This window comes from Epinephelus lanceolatus, chromosome 10 (genome assembly GCF_041903045.1).
Source record: "Epinephelus lanceolatus isolate andai-2023 chromosome 10, ASM4190304v1, whole genome shotgun sequence".
Lineage (NCBI taxonomy): Eukaryota > Metazoa > Chordata > Actinopteri > Perciformes > Serranidae > Epinephelus > Epinephelus lanceolatus.
In genome coordinates this window covers 6,510,221-6,528,023 of record NC_135743.1, presented here as the reverse complement: position 1 = coordinate 6,528,023, position 17,803 = coordinate 6,510,221, and the positions used below count along the sequence as shown (strand labels likewise).

The 17,803-nt window shown below is 41.6% G+C and overlaps 1 long non-coding RNA gene across 4 annotated transcripts in view; it reads left to right on the top strand.

Annotated features, from left to right (window-relative positions):
* Nucleotides 1-12,203, top strand: part of LOC117265935 (uncharacterized) — a 33,319-nt gene extending 21,116 nt beyond the window's left edge. For 2 of the 4 annotated variants that reach the window (XR_013492163.1, XR_013492164.1), the window contains 4 exons: nt 4,940-5,044; nt 5,922-6,067; nt 6,184-7,661; nt 7,779-11,986. This is a non-coding gene — a long non-coding RNA (uncharacterized LOC117265935). The other 2 variants (XR_013492165.1, XR_013492162.1) reach the window with 2 other exon arrangements.
* The last annotated feature ends 5,600 nt before the right edge of the window (nt 12,204-17,803 follow it).

Genomic DNA, 17,803 nt, shown 5'->3' with positions numbered 1-17,803 from the left:
GAAAGCATAAAGGAAAATTGTTGACAGCTTTGAATGCATTTGTTATTTTTAAAACTCACTTCATGCAGCCTGACATGGACAAAACCATATGTGTGTTTACTCCTCTGCAATTTGCATGACACTCAGCTATTTGCTGTTTGCACAAGAGTGAAAAAAGTTGTTTAAATAACAATATGAGTTTTTCTTCTTTGAACTGTGGCTTACTTTTAAACACAGTTAAACACTGTTAAAACGTAGTCTGTTAAATTGGGAATAAGAGTCTTATTAAATCACACTTTTCTTATTTAAGAGCTGCCATATTTACTTATTCATTTTGGAGTATTACTGCTGTTATAGGAAAGCTTGCATCACCAATATTTGTAATTTGCTGTGTAAATTTAAGGATTATCTTGCTGCTTTAGATAAAGACAAACAGATGACCCTTTTTTAAATATGATATTCAACCAGTAAATTCAAACTAACATGGACATCAAGTCAAAAACAAGCAGATTTTCTCAACATTTCAGAGCTATAACAGCTCTCATCCGATGCTGGTGATATCTTTGTGTCTCTAATAGAGTCATTTAGCACATCGAGCGAGCCGTGCAGCTCTTAGGTGGCCATTTTCTGTGTCTGTAATGGCCGCGGACAGCCGGGGTGAGATCATCATCTATAATGGGGGGCGGTTGGAGCTGCCTGGTGTGATGGTTCCCCTCCGCCTCCAGCTTGAAGGCATTGGAGCCTGAGTAGACGTGTGTTGATGCTTTGCAGGGCCTCGCACCGAGTCAGACCGCACCTCAAACAGCCCGGGGTCGCCCGCACTAAAACCTCCATTTAGATCTGGACTGGGTACAACCGCTTAAAAAACCCAAAGCGGCACTGGCTCCAGCCAGCCACAGTGCTAAGCCCGTTTCCTCCCAGACTAAATTTGTAAACGCCCTCCTTCACTTCGCCCCCTTCACACTCCTCGCCATCTTCAAGCGAGAGGGAATGGGTGCCAGGCGGGGAACGACTCCAGACTTCTCAATTTGTGAACGGCACCATTAGTGAGTTTTATTTGCTTGATTGGATCGCCCGCCCACCGACCATCCACCCTGCACGCTAAACTTCCTGCTCCACAACACTGCACGTCCAATAGCTGTAGAGGAGCCCTGGCCATATTGCTTCACTCTGATGGTCCAGCTTTAACATGCTGTTCCAATAAGGCGAATCATTCAGAAGAGTGAAGTCAACCTTTTATGATTTTACGGCTTCCTTCTCTCTTTAGGTTCCTGGGAGTTTCTGGATGATTCCCAGAGCATTTATTCCACTGGGTTACTGTACAGGGGACCGGCCTGCTTTCTGACTAATGTTAAGTCAATGTGTTGGGGCTGGTGAATCTCATTAACACTTAATTCAGACTCAGCACCATCAGTTTGATTTCTTCTAGGTGTCGTCATGGAGTCACACCACGGCGGGTCAGTGATAGAGGTGGATCTGCAGCCTCGTCGCATAGAGGATATGTGTGTATGCAGCCGATACCTTTTGAAGTAACATCACCTGAACTACACTTTCTGTCAACATGATGAGGACATGTTGTTAATTAAAGGGACACTTCAACCCAAAATCAAAACTACATATTATTCCACCTACATGCTGTGCTGTTTATCAGTCTAGATTGTTTGGATGTGAGTTGCAGAGTGTTGGAGATATTGACTGTAGAGATGTCTGCCTTCTCTCCAGTATAATAGAACCAAATGGCCCCTCAGCTTGTGGTGCTCAAAGCCCAAAAATACATTTAAAAAACTCAACAGCAATGTCTCTTTCCAGAAATCATGACTCAGTTACTCAAGATAATCCACAGACTCTTGCAGTTTCATGTACAAACTATTTTTTCTCTGCCAAACTATACAAGCAAACCAAATTGCCATACATAACACCCTCATACAAGGATATCTTATGAAAATGCACAAACAATGCTTTGTATGATATCCAGTGAATTAGCACCCCACAAATGATGTCGTCATATAGTTAAGGTTACATACTTAATGTGAAGTTACATAAGTTAAAAAGAAAAGTGGTGATGACGTACCTTAAAATAACTCAGAGTTCACTTTGTTTCACACGGGACACAAACACTGGTCCAACACATTCTCACTCTGACCTTTTCACAAATCGACGTTCAGTCATGGACCTTCCACATCCAAATACAACATGAAAGGTATCCTCTTCAGTGTCTGACACTGTGAGTCACTGCCCAAGCGCCGGATTTTGACAACTTCAGAGTGAGACTGGACTCCTGGGAAAAGTCCTGCGTTTGTTTGATCCATCCACTACCCCTTCCTGCCTCCTTATGTGGATTTTCACTGTTTATACTACTTTCTTGTTCACTCCCGTCAGCTCATTAGTTGAATTTTGTTGCATTATGTATTTGAATTTATTTAGATGTTTATTATACAGGGAGAGTGCACAATCAAAAGCAATTGCATCAGAGTAAGCTAGCAGCTAATTTACATCTTATGTCCCTGGGCAGGTAAACAAAAAAACAAACACACTGAACAGATAGTTGGCTTCACTACACAAAAAATAAAATACCATGACTGTAAATATTTCACTGCATAAAACAACACATTACTTAAAAGTCCATCAGTATAAAATCACTATGACTGACGGTATACACGTCAATCATTGTACGTGAAACTTTTTGGCGATTTTAGTCAAACCTTGAACCTGATTTAAAAACATACTTTTTGTAGATATTTGTATGAGCAGTGCATGAGAACAGCCTGCGCAGAAGGAATCATGCATCTGCTGCTAGCTCAGCCGAGGAGGACACCATTAATATTTACACCTCGTGCTGTCACGAGCAGCACGAGTAGATGCACACTTCCTTCCACACGGTGATACAGTTGATGGGTGTAGTTTGATAGAAAGAAAATAGTTCCTACATGAAGCTGCTCACAACAAGGTCTGTGAATTATCTTGAGTAACCAGGTCATGTTGAGTTTTTCAAATGTATTTTTTGGCGCTTTGAGCACCACAAGCTGAGTGCCATCTAATTCTATTATACTGGAGAGAAGGCAGACATGTCTATGGCTGATATCTACAACACTCTGCAACTCACATCCAAACAATCTAGACTGATAAACAGCACTACATGTAGGAGGAATAATATGTAGTTTTGATTTTGGGTTGAAGTGTCCCTTTAACATATCTGCCAAGTCTCTTAAATGTAGATATTGAACGTGTCAGTAAAATGTTATTTGACAATGTATTTCATTTATTTTCTGGACAAAATATTTGATCTTATACAACAATATCTGCTTGTAATGGCTACAACATTATTAAACTGTTTTATAGCTACATTTAGGTACTGGCAGCACTTTACTGTGGTCGAGTTTAAACCAAAAAAAGTCTCCAGTGATGTGAGACACAACGTGTTTATTTAATGGAAGACACAACCTTTTCCGAACCAAAGTGCCTGAACCTAACCACACGCAGGACTCAGGATATGAACCCAGACTGTGGTGTTCTCTTGCATCAATGTAGCGCTTCATTCACTAAAAAAAATAAATAAATAACATTGCCTCTAAATATAATCTAGCCCAGTGGTTCCAAACTGGTCCAGATTTCTCCTCAGTCATTAGTTCAAGGTCCACAAAGTTTAATATATTAAGCTTCATACTTGTGTTTGGTCATGTCATCCAGCTAGTTTGCTGTCTCTGTTGTAGCTGTCCATTAGTCACTCACTCTACAGCAGAAAATAAAACAAAATAAAAGCTCTGTGCTGGAAATTCACTGTACTTACTGCAACCCAATTTTGGGCCCTACACTCCCACAGTTCACCTCCACAGGTGCTTTCACTTGTTTCACCTGACTGAGACCTTTAAAGACCACGTGGGCGTGAATGTGCTCACTCTCCTGTTGGCTTTGTTGCACCTGTTGGGGACAAATGACACCTCACCCGGCCTTCATTTGACTTCAGCCTGACCAGGTGTGTAATCAGAGAAACTGAAAACACCTGTGCATGTGTGCAGGGCATTTCATTTAACTCTATCAAACATCAGACAGTGTTGTCTTTTTCTGGTGGATGTTTGTCCGCGACCACAGCTGGTATTAGCGGGTATTTTTTTTTCGTACCTGGGTTTCTTTCCCCTCATGGACAGTTTTTGTTTTACCATTTTCTGTGCAAATGAAGTATAATAACCACACCTACTACTACTCCTACCACTAATGACAGTTATACTAACAAAGCAATATTAATGCTCCCTTGTGTAGTATTAGCTGAATACAATGCAAGCAAACAAACAAAAACACAGACACAAAAGTTAAAGTATTAGAGAGTAAATATGCTGTAACAGAACTGATGTGTTGAGGATTAAAAAATGTCTCAGCTGCATTGATCCACAGTATCAAGCCTCTCTGATGTCAGATAAGGACATTTAAAGACCTTATTTTCAGCCAAGGCAAACATGACTCCCCAAACTTTCTCTCCAAAACATGAATTATAGCATGTTAAATGAGGCGAGGCTGCAGCTGATTATTGTTATTATCATAACTAAACTGGAGTAATTGTGGACAACCGACATTTTAGAGCTATTGGTTTGTTGCCGGCTTACATGCTGTCCTGTTGTGGGTGGGCTCGTATATTTTGTCCTTTGCTTTCTTCCCTCGTGTTTTATTTTGTTGTTTTCTGGATGATTTTGCTGATTGGTGGCTGCTGAGGCATGTTTGTGATGAACGACTGTGGAAATAAAATGTGTCACTCTGCTGAGAAAAACCCTTTTCATCATCACAAACACAACCTCACAGGGAAAAACTTTGATAGAAATTGGCCATTCTGATTGCACAATCCATCAGTGACTTCAGTCTGAATGTATTGCTTCTTCACCCAGGTGTTTACTGTGAAACCAGCTGTGTATTATAACTCTGTAGTGTTTTATGAAGTTGCAGCAGACACAGTGATCTATCGTCTCTGCAGCTGAAGCTCTCAACTCCGTGACCCGAGGACCTTAAGGTGCTGCTGTCACCCTCTCTGAGGTCACAGGAGCTGCAGTGTGCACCAAGAGAACAGTGACCTCTACTGGTAAGCCATGGAAGAGGTGTGAGAGTGTATGAGTGTGTGTGCGTGTGTGTATAGATACAAGCCAGTGATAATTAATGTTTAACGTGCTCGACCTGTGACGTGCTTCTCTTAATGTTTGAACATGTCGATGGAAACAAAAAGTCTTAGTTAATTGTCTCAGCTGTGGCACTCTTGTCTCAGGTTAAGGGGTTGTTAAATGTTCTATACTCATGCAATATACAAGAGAAGATTATCAACAAGTCTGGCTTTATGACCTTAATTGTTTAAAATGATCTTGAAGCTGCTGTACATGATGTTCAGTTTGCAGTAAGGCATCTGTTGCAGCATTTGCACTGATCTAAAAACAATGTATATATTCAGCAGTGATGGAAGATACTGAAACTGGTGGGCAGTTTACTTTTGGCTTCATTTGGCAAAAACCCCATAGTAAATTTTAAACATATTGTAATTCAAGTGGTCTGGGAGAGCACCGGATTTCTGCACCTCCTCTTGGCTCTGTTTCAGCTTTTAGTCTTTGGCAAATCAGAGGTCATTTCAGAGAGGGCGTTTCTATTGGCTGTCCTATAAATGCAGATGCACGTACACGTCCTTTCGGTGAAACCCTGAATCAACGACTGAGAATCCTGCAGAGGAAGTTGCTATTCCTGTATTGGCAACAACTGCCTACACTGTAAAGCAACCCAAAAAGGAAAATAGACTTATCAAAAATAGAGTCTAAAAAATGAGTCTGATAATAAACAAAATAGATAAAACACATGTCAATATCGGTGAAACATTTCAGATAACAGAAAATGGTGGTAACAGTTAAGCCTTCTACTACACATTGCTAACGTTAGCTAGGCCCTCAAATCACAGTGTGTCCTCTGCCTTGCTATAGACCACCTCTCTGGGAGGAGAGCAGGCAGCAGCTCCAGAGACGGACCCCGTGTTGGCAGCTGCCGTAACCCGAATCCAGCCGGCGCAAACCAGACAGCCCCGACCCCCTGCTGGATCAGCAAACTTTCTGTTGCTGCAGTTACACAGGTTAGATCCACTGTCACTGGCCACCAGCGCTGGGGGTTTCGTGCTGCCCCAATTCAAGCCGCTACAACTGCCAACCAAAGGTTCGTCTCCTGAGCTGCTGTCCGCTCTCTTCTCAGGGAAGCAGTTCACAGCGGCGAGGAGAAAGGTGGAAGGACAGCGGGGTGGCTAGGACCTAATCCTTGTCTCATTTGTGGTCTGATAAAACAGCGAGACAAAGAGTAGGACAAGGGGGGGCTGAGTAAAAGTGCTGCTCACAACGATGAAATAAGATTAAATTAATCAAGGTATGAGGAACATGGGGTTATTGTATGAAGTGTTTGCATATGCTATGGGCATCTGGTGGGAGGGGTTTAGGACAGGAGGAGAGTGCCTATTTTTTCTGTCCTAGATTTCTGCCTATCCCAGCTTTACACGACCTCACATACTGCAGAGTAGTATCATATTTCATATTTTATAAATTCACATTTAGTTTCTAAAATCTTGGAGTACAAGTATAATGTTGCATAAAATTTAAATATTCATTAATGTAAAAGTACCTCAAAATTGTACTTGAGTATATGCACTTAAATCCCACCACTGAGATGAATGTAAATCTAAAAGTGGAGCTACAGTATGATGGATTAGTTACTGTAATAAATATGTGAAGTCCTGACTGCAGCTACAGATGACTGTGAAGAGCTACAAAAACTTTTCTTCATTGCTTGTTTTTACTTGTTTTACTTTCTGCTCTGATTGAGCTGCAATTCTTCTCTTCCCTCAGTTTACATCCCGGATTGTTTTCTACTGACGGCATGTTTGAAATCCAGAACTGTTTGCTTGACATTTATCTGCCTGCAAATAAATAGCGTGTCTCCCCAGCAGCTCTGGAGTCAAGGGTTATTGCTGCTCGGTGTCAGTCATATTTAGCTCTTGCCCAATAGGAATCCAGCGACCTCTGCATATTTTGCACTCAGCGGGGTCAACGGCTGCGCCTCCGGGGAACCGTTCTGCTCTCCGTCTCCTCTCACGCTGGGAAGTGGAGTTCCCAAGCATTTCCCCCAACTGTGGTCCAGAACAATCCCATGTCGTCGCCCAATCAGGAGACTGGACCTTGTGACGCATGGCTGGGACAATAGGAGGATACAGGGGCATGCTGTATGGGTGCAAATACCCCCCTTTGTCATGACGGCAGGGTTAGATAGGTTCTTTACAGTGTAGTGTCGATATCCTGAATTTTATGTTGTGACACCTTCAGCCAGCTGTAATAAATGACGATGGAGCTCTGACCCTGATAATATATAAAATGTGTTGCCTGTGGATCAGATCCACGAAACAGTCACGCTATAAACTGACCAGAGCCCAGCGTCTCTGTTGCCTGTGTGTCGTGACATCTGTTGAAATCATAGCCCCGTTTTCAGCAGGACCCTGTCCCGCCCTGTTTGCAGTTGCCGTGGTGACGGGTCAGTGTGCAGGAGGCAGAGCAGGGTTTGGTCCAAGCTCGCTGGGACTGAAGAGGAGGCGGCGGTTTGGAACGGGATGGACCGCATTCAGTTCCAGGGCTTTCCAGAACCTCCCAGGGGCTTCATTAAAACAAAAGGAGGCGGAGGAGGAGGAGGTGGGACTTCCTGTTGGAATGTTGCAGACCAACCGTTACCCCATAGGAACTGCAATTTTTAATGTGGACAGAAGGTCTACAGTCACACCACAGCAATATCATGTGTATCTATTACAGACGTTCTCCATCATGCTGCAGCAGCCTGTCTCGTCTATTCTGAGCAGCTCAAATCTGCTGTCAGAGGGCTGCCAGATTATCCTCTGCTCAAGTCATCTATGACCACTACAGACCTCCACTGGTGACCAGCAAGAACTGCAACAACATCAACTTCACCAAGCCCCACCCATCCTGTCCCATTAGGCTGCACTCACACCAAATCAGGCATTGTGGTGATTATCTGCAGGGTTGTGTAGTGTTGTGGAAGTGTCACTTTAATGGCCCATTTGTGTGGGGGTGGAGAGAAAAGCCACTCTTCCTGTTTCAGTAACTGAGTGTCTTTAGTGTTTGTCAGCTTAAAAGATCTCTGTAGAATTCCTTTTGATTATAATTACTGTAATATCTTTACAACCACCAAAGACAAACATGTGTGCACAGGTTAGTTTAGTGCTCTCTTTTGTAGGATACTATACAAAAGCTGTTAATACACACATTATTTCTTTTACTCTCTATAAATTTTAACAACAGGAAGAGACTGTTGTTTCCGAGGACTGTGGGCGTAATTGCAGGTTACGTGACTGGCCACTACAAAAGCTGAATCTGTTTCAACTTTTTGCCTCCAACCACTGCGTCTTTTTCTGCTGCTCCACCACCACCACCTACGTAGATGCACTATCCACATTCAGATGAATCAGGGGGAGATGTTTTCACTGTGATGCCAAATTTGGTGTTAATGCAGCCTTACAGCCGAAATACAGGCTGCAACTCTTCTCTTCTTAGTTTATAGTGATCGATGTGACCCGGACAGATGTGATCACGATCGCAAACAGCTTATTTACACGTCCAGCAGACACTGAGCGACATTATCATTTATTTTGAGTCACGTTTGCGTCCACCAGATGAATACAAGTCAATATTCACATTTTCTTTTAGCTCTATTTTGATCTCCACCAACTCCACCAACCAAGTGTGCAGTGGGTTTATCAAGGTTTTTAGCTGAAAACAGCTGCTGCTGGAAACGACACTGATGAGAGTCAAAAACAAAACGGTGAGCTTAAAGGTTCTAAAACGCTCTGTGGAGTTGGGAGGAATAGTGGGTTCTCCAACACATTCTCATTCCAAGTCGTCACGTTTAGCCGCTTTGTCACCGGCCTTTTTACATCTAGATTTTACACGCTAGGTATCCTCCTGCGTCTGCTGTTGACATTCCAGGACACCACAACCAAAGCGGGGACGTCAACAAAAGTACACTGTGAGGTTCAGAAAAAACATCATGATTTGGCTCTACCTTCATATTCCAGCAAACTCCAGGCTCCTGGGTGAAAGTCCAGGGTTTGCTGAACCCGTCCACCCAACACATTCTCACCCCAACCTGGTCACATATCGACGTTTGGTCATGTCCAGATACAACATGCAAGGTACCCAGGGTGCGTTGGTTATTGACACTCTGGGACGCGATGTCATCTTCTGCCATGCATTGTTATCTTTCAAAATACACTTCTGTTTTCACAGGAAATGTACCGTTTGCATAGTCTTTTTCAAAATAAAAGCACTATATCAGTACAACGCCGCGTATCAATGTTTTTTTCCCTTCAAAAACAAATGCATGTGGTTGAATTTTTGTTCTTTCCCCCTGACGCCAGCAGCTACTGTTAAACTGTAAAGGCGACTGGCTACGTGTCATGCCAACAATAAGGGAGAGCTTTTTTTGTCGGTGTCTGATTGCTGCCCCAGAACCAGATTTTGACGACTTTGGAGTTAGACCAGGTTGATCCACCACCCCTCCTGCTCGCCCACCGGAAATGGGAGTTTCCAGATCGTTATACAATGTCGTCACCGCCAGCTTTTCAACCTGACGCCGTCCAGCAGCGTATCATACCGTCGCAACAGGTGCCGTCCGGTCACGTTATGAACTGATGCTGCCCATCCGGTCATTATACTGTCAGGACAGGTGCTGTCTGGCCGACTGGCAACATATCATTACATCTCAAAAAGTTTTGTTTGACCGTGTTACAAACTAACGCCCCTCCACAGCCTATCACACGGCTGCAAGAGATGGCTTTTGGCATCAGGTGTCTGATGCAGAAATCACTGACAAAGCAACGGTGTTTGATGCCTTCCGAATGAGAATGGGCCGGGTTCTCTTACTGTCAGTTTGATTTTCAGTGTGACAGGTTTATTTTAACTGGTTAAACTGGTGCAGTTAAACATTTGGTGCTCATGGACAGCTAAATACATGCTTTAATGCAGGCGTCTGTGTTTTGATGTCATAGTGATGTCACAGTTGCTATGCACACATTTCTTCTTTTATTTTTTTTTACAATGTCCAGTTGCAACATTAATTGCTTATTTGTAGCACTATTGAGCATGACAACTGCATAATGAATAACGTGTGGGGGGATTGGAAATCATCTCCATGCTGCTTTGTTCCGAAACAGAGAATCAGCCAGAAAAGTGAGAGCCAGAAATATCAGCACGGAAAACTAATCCATGAGTCACTGCTGATGATAAACAATCGTATCAACTCTCTTCTTCTGCAGTTATTTTGGAACAGAAAATGTTACTTATACGGCTACACAAAGGCTGAATTCAGCAGCGAGCGTATGAAATGAACCTGTGTTAAGATACAAAGAGCGGAGAGGAGAAGAACACCTGGAATCTGACAGTTGCATCAGTGCAGTTCATCATCCAGCAGGAAACAATAGAGATGTTGTCGGTCTGAAGCAACAGACTCACTCAGGAACCAGCGTGGACGACTGCCACTTGGATCAGAAACTGTTTTCCATAAATCTGAATTACGTTTCCATTTTTAGGTGTTTAAGACGACACTCCTGATAATAATCCTGTGACAGGAAAAGAAATAAGAGATAAAGAAAGGGAATACTTTCACTGACCAGAGATCATTGCAGGAATATTAACTTTATATTCATGATATTGGATTTTAGCTACAAAACTGTCAGATTACACCACATGTGGAGTCATTCTCTGACTGATTTACTTATTATACACAAATAAGAAACTCAAACTGAACAAGAAATCAGATGTAAGATTATGTTTTTTAAGAAGATTTGCACCTTTGGACAAAGAAAATGACGTTGTTGAACACTTGTTGTGATCTTGGCCTCGTTATCAATGTTCTCCGAGCTGAATAAATAAACTGAGTAAATGAATTCTGTGGGTTGAATTTCATTTTGTTGTTTTTACTACTACTATTTGCCAAGTGGACAAACAACAGCTGCAGCTGTTTATTTTTATTTTTCATCAGTTAAAGACCTCTCCGGGTAATTTGTCCAAAATGCAGCTAAGTTTTATAAACATTAAATACAGAGGAGAGTTACACTCTACATGTTGGTGCACATGACACACAGCCTCGGATATAACAGGGTCTATGTAGACCAGATTTAATTCTGACACACTGATAATAAACTGGCATTGAAAATTAAGTGATGCATGTAATAGTTTGTAAGTTTAATATATCATTATCATTATCAAATTGTGTATATCTTGGTATAACTACAAAATACCAATATCTCGTAACTGTGAGGCTCATATGTAAGGATTATAGAAGACCACATTTATCATTTTATTGAACATGGTTGTCCTCCCACATGTTCTCTGATTTTACAAGAGAGAAAAAATATTTCAAAAGGGGATTTTTTTGGACATTTTTTCAGTCCATCCGTTAACATAAACTGCAGCATGCAGACAGCCGGAAATTCACAAACAGCAGGGAAATTTTTCTTGTGGTGTTTTTGTAAATGTATTTATTTAAATAGACTTTATTTTCCCACAGCAGACATTTAGACTTGTACGGTAATAACTAATGATGGCTCAGATCAGTTCGAATGCCCCAGTGATCCGTGACATTGTGATGGTGAGCCTGCAGCACAGTACCAGGACAATAACCTGCAGGCAAAAAAACACTCTGAGTCAGGTCAGATATACACAAGTAATAAATAGTAAAAGATAAAGTGCACACAAACAGGTTTAAAAAGTATAATAAAATACAAAAATATAAACTCCACCTGCAGGGTCTGGGTATTGCACATTTCCAGTTTTTGTTGCACATAAACTGAGGTATATGAGTAACTGTAGTTCGTCCTTATTTGCTTTGCCATTAGTCTCACTGTGGCAGAAAAAAAGCTGCTGTGTCAGGCTGTGTGCTGAATGTTTGTGCCTGAGGAGGGTGTGAGCTGGGTGATGTGTGTCTCTAATGATGCTCTGTGCTTTTTTCTTGCAGCATTGTGTGTAGGTTGTGATCCAGTTCCATAGATGCAAGTTCAGCCTAATGATCCTCTCTGCAGTATTTACGATCCTCTGGAGACCCTCAGTCATTTATTTCATCATTTACACCTGTGCTTTTTTTCTCAGAATGTCCTTTGTGGGCAGGAAATACTGAAATTATGAGTTATTATGATCATGAAGCTAAATAAATAAATAAATCAAATCCAGTAAGTGGACTTTGAGTTGAGATTATTTTGTCATTCTTATTCCAAATATACTAAAAAAAAAAAAAAAACAGTCAAAATTGTTAAATTAAATTAATAATTTCTTGATATCTCTGGTATTTTTTGTCATTTATAGATATGCAGTGTTGATTGTTGGGTAATATGTATGTTAATGTTATCCAGTGTCAAGGCTCTGATTACTGAGGAGACAATATGTGCACAATAGCGTGCGCTGGAGCCCTTCACAACTACCTTACGCCACTACATGAAATGTCAACAACTTCTTAACGCTGCATGGTGGTGGCACGTAATGTGTTACAATCACTAAAACAATGACGATTGATAGTCAGTTATGATCCTTTATCATGAGGGACGCATACATTTTTTTGGACATCGCACAATACATGGTGTAACTAGCAAGACAGTCTGTGTAGGGTGGGGTGGTGAATGGGTCAAACAAACACAGGACTTCAACCCAAGAGGCTGCTGTTTGTGTTGATGTCTCCCTACTTTACCTACTTTACGTCACGTTACGACGTACTTACATCCCGTACTAAACCTACCCAAGTATTTTTTCGCTAAACCATACCAAACTCTTGCCATTTTACATGTTAACCATGTTTTAAACTGTGACCTCCCATTGGCATTGTTTCCGTCATGCTGGCGTGTAATTTTACCCCATAACGTGGCACCACCACATAACGTAGTGTTAAGAGTTTGTGGTCATTTAACATATTTCTGTGAGACCAGGTTGTTATTTACTTCAGTGAAACCGCAAAATATCCCATTTTTATTCTCGTGTTTGTAACGTTTGACCAACTTTACAGGAAAACTAAAACAAAAAAAGGCCGTACTTTGTCCCAAGTTTGTTTATTAAATTCAGTGTTTAATATTCATATTTATATCAGGGCTGTCAAAATAACACGTAAAAGAAATGAACAGTGATTAATCACGTTCCGTGGTGCCCTCTGACCTGGCGCATCACTGAAGGCCACAGTGGCTTTGTCACATGGAGGCAGACGAGATGAAGCTGCCTGGCCCTGTGAATGGAACATTTACATTTAAAAAATACCCAGATGGAGCTGTTGATGGAAGCACTGTTCTCTGCAGTTTTTGCAGTAAGGAATTTCCGTACCATCGGAGAACTTCAAACCTGAAATATCACCTGAACACAAAGCATTTAGCAGCGAACCCAGAGGTCCGAGCTAGCACAGCCTCTGATGCTAGCACTAGCAGCCAGCCTTGTCAAGCCACACTCAACCAGGCGTTCAGACACAAACTGAGTAAGTCTACCTGTGAGCTCCCTTGCAAAATGGACTGCAATGGACTGCAGACCAGTTAAGTGGTAGAGGACAGGGGGACAATTGTGTCCAGAATCCAGCAGCTTTATGAAACATCTAGCAAAATTCATTTGAATGGAATTTTTTAAAATACTTTAACAGAAAAAAAAAATGTATGCGATCAATTTAGATTAATTAATCACAAAGCATGTAATTAATTTGATTATTTTTTTAATTGCTTGACAGCCCTAATTTAAAAATATTAAAGGATAACTATATATTGAACAATATCTTGACATTCATTGCACTTTTTGCTTTTTTCATGAGTGCTTTTGGCCTCAAATTGTTCAGTGTGTTAGATCGTTTGGTTTTGATAAATAACTCAGGATTTGCTTAAAATCTGCATTAGTAAAGAGTGTTAAATCAGAATGATCTGTGATTCCAACACTAGAAGCATTTTTTTTAAAAAGTGCAGTCGTTAGAGTAAATAGTGTAACGATGTGCTGTGATCACACACTGGGATCCATTTTCCTTCTTAATGGAGTGTGTTACACAACCAGGCCGTGTTTATCTTCCACCTGATTGATCCTTTATAAGGCGCTGATTACAGCCGACCAATTACAAAACGCTGAGGGGGAGGCAGAACACACACACACACACTTGTGGGAACACACACCAAGTTAAAAGACACACAATTAAGAAGAACTACAGGACACACAAGGACACATGCTGTGGTGGAAGAAGTACTCAGAACTTTTACTCTAGTAAAATTAGCAGTACCGCTCAGTAAAAACATGACCATTTAGACTTCCTATATGTGTTCAGATAGTATAAATGTTGCAACGTTACAAAAGCACACGTCTTTACACATCTTTTGTTTTTTACTCTCACTTCTACAAATTTTTTAACATTGAAGGTTAATACAGATGATGGTCATAGTCTATGGCTAGTTTCTAATGGTGCAACCCGTAACTCGTGCTTTTACAACCTTCTACCTGTGAAAGTGCACTGGAACGGCAGTCAAACCCGTGAACTCGTACCAGATCGATGTACTCCCAGTTACGCTTTCTGACGTCACACAGCCCTTTAAAGCAATTACCTTACTCTTCTAAACAACAATGGCAGCCCCATGGATGTGATGCTGATTGCAGGTGATACAGGTGAGAAATAGACAAAAAATAACCCTAATTTTAATGCATTATTGGCTCTTGCACTCTAACAGTTTCCAGCTGGTTTCCAGTGCAAGAATAAATCAATACAAAATACATTTCCAAACACACAGATAACGTAAAATATAAAGTATAACAGCATCTGTGACCTTATGCGCCATTTCTCCTCCTCCGTTTTGCTCAAATTGGCGATAGAAGTGATCATAAACAAACATAAGGCCTGCACGGTCCGCCATGTTGCTTTCACAGTTGGGCGTGAGTTGCCTGGATCGCTATGAAGTCGTGAGTCGTGACTTGAAGTGGTGACTTATGGACTCAGACACTTGCCTGTAATGCAGCATAAAACTAACGTAAAAAAAATGCTTAGCTAATGCTAGTGAGGTGCTTGGTGTTAGCAACAGGCTAACAGGTGAGCTACAGTTAGCTGTATGGAGGCAGTTACAGTCGCGTCTAACACTTCTCCTTGAAACCCTCAATTTCTATGATGAAGATGGATCACAGGATTCTGTTTACAATGTGGAAAAATCAGAGCCTGGTGATCGGATGGTTAGCTCAGTATGTGGACAGCTAAGCTCCTGAAGTCTCGTTAGCAGATGTGTCAAGAGAGTTGCCTTTTGTCATCATCCTCCCAGTCACTGACAGCTGACGGATGCAGAACTGTAAAACCATGTAGCTGCTGAATGCTCCCACATACATTTTATAAATTGATCACATTTTCTTTGTAAAATCTTAATCTGCAAAGTAACTAAAGCTGTGATATGAGCTGAGATGTAGTGACGTGCAAGTGTAAAGAAGCATAAAACTGATATTCTCAAATTAAATGAAGGCTACTTGAGTGAATGTACCATCACTGGACACATGGTGTGCAATCAACATCTGTGCATATATGTACAATAAAAAGTGAAAATGTCTTCATTAACACACACAAAAACACATTCACACACTCTGCACACACACAGTATCTGCACACACAGACACACACACACACATACGCAGACACAGGGGCGTGGGTATAAATACACTGATTCCCTGCCTCGTTCTCACACCCACACAAACACTAACACACACATTCCTGGATCCCAGCTTGTGTCGGGTGTGTTTACATGCCGCCATCACTTCGTGGTCTGGCGCGAGGCATCGAAAGTGATCAGAAATCGGACCAACAAAAGGCTCGAGCCAAGCCGGAGAGTAAATAAGTAATAAATCTATCCCACATCAGCGGAACGTTTCACTGTAAACACGCTCTTCAAAAAAGAGCGCGCTGTGGCGTCCCGTGTGGATGGGAAGATGGCCGACATTCCTGCTGCTCTCCACAAGAAAGAGCAGGCGATAGAAAAAGAGCTGTGAGTTTACGGGGTTTTTGGCCAGTTTCTTTCAGAGCATCTGGTGGCTTTAATCACAACAAAGCACAATTAGTCAACGTCAGAGAGTCGGAGAGGAGCTTTGTGTGGGACCCACAACATGTGAGAAAGACAGAGAGAGGAAGAGCGGGTGTTTGTATCCTGCTAAAAATGTGTTTCCTTTGGGCTTGCTACAGTGAAATCATAATGAGAGTAAATGACCAGAACATTAATATCCAGAAGGCTGTAGACTGACAACTCTCTGACACAATCAGCAGATGTGTGTGGCTTTTATTTTAAAATCAGAAACATGGTGTTGTGAAGAATCTACAATAGGACTCACTGAAGTTTGTGATATGGCTTAAAAATGTTTGTGCTGAAATCAGCCAGGAAGCATATGTTAGGGGGAAAACTTTTATTTTGTTTTATTTTGTTTTCTCTTTTCTGTTTTTGTTTGGTTTAAATGTGATTTTTTTCCTCAAGTTAAGTGGGCAGAAGTCCAAGTAAGCTGGGTGGGACAGGTGGTGGATGGGTCTAGCAAAGTCTTAGGGCTGCTGTTAAACCACGCCTACTTAGAGCAACAAAAATGTTCTTGGGTGCATCGGTACAATGGACAACCAAGAAAGGACGGCAGAGGAGATACCTGCACACCAATGTAACTGGGCTGGACAGCCACAAAAAAAGGTTCACAGGCTGAGATCAATGCAAAAAAAAGTCAGTTTATTTAGGAAATCCGTGCACAAAAAGAAGGTGCTCAAAGTGCAAAAAATAATTTAAAAAAGTAAATAAAAACAGCAGCAAATGTTTCAGTCCTTCCAGTGTTCGCTGCCCATAAGATTGTAAAGACAAACCCTGTTCTTTGTTCCTAAACCTGGACTGAGAATGTGTTGTTTATTCACATATACATTTTTTAAGGGACCATGTACAATATTAAGCACAAATGTAGCTCTGCTTTGGTCTCCACCAACTTCTAAGCGAAACATCCAACCTGCCCTCATTCCCAGGTCAACAGCAACCGATGCTTTTTCACACCCCTCAGCGTCTGATAGTGATGCAGTCAGGGTTAGGGTTAGGTTTAGGTCATGTTGTTTTCGTCATGTTTTAGATTAAAATAATTACTTTTGTTACGTAATGTGAATACATCATGTAAGTGACATCACTGCTCAACAGCTGTACATAAATTAGGTAACATTACGCTAAAACAACGGTGACTTGATTTTGAACGGCACAAAACATCCAACTGCAGCTCCTGGATGAAAGTCTGTTTTTGTTTGACACATCCACCTGCACAGACTTTCTTGCTCTTCATACTACGTCAGCTGCTCTCAGCATCAAGAATTGCCTCACATGGTTTACATTTGAGTTTGCTGAAACCCCGGTGTGTCTTATAAAGATGCTAAAGGGTGCCTTTGGAGTCAATCAGCTGGAGGTGGCTTTTTGTAATTGTTTTTAATGAGAATGAAGCATTTTGCTCGCTGTTTTTACGTTGTGATGCACCTTGGGTTTCTGCACTCTAAGTGTATTTTTGCCGGAGTGCTCTGAAATAACAGAGTTGGAAAAACTTTAACTCGGAGCAGAAAAGCGCCTTACGTCAGCTCTGCTTTTTCCCCATTGTCCAATTGGATGATTTGAGAGGCGGGCCTTCTGTGGTGGTCACGACAACAAGTTTACAGTTGGTAAACAATGGAGGAGAAGCTGGTGGTAGTGGTTACTGGATACCCAGAGCTATACGACTTTACAAACTGCAGTTACCACAGTCTCAATAGAAAACAGCGTGGAAGCGTGAGTGCAGTACTTGGAACAACCATC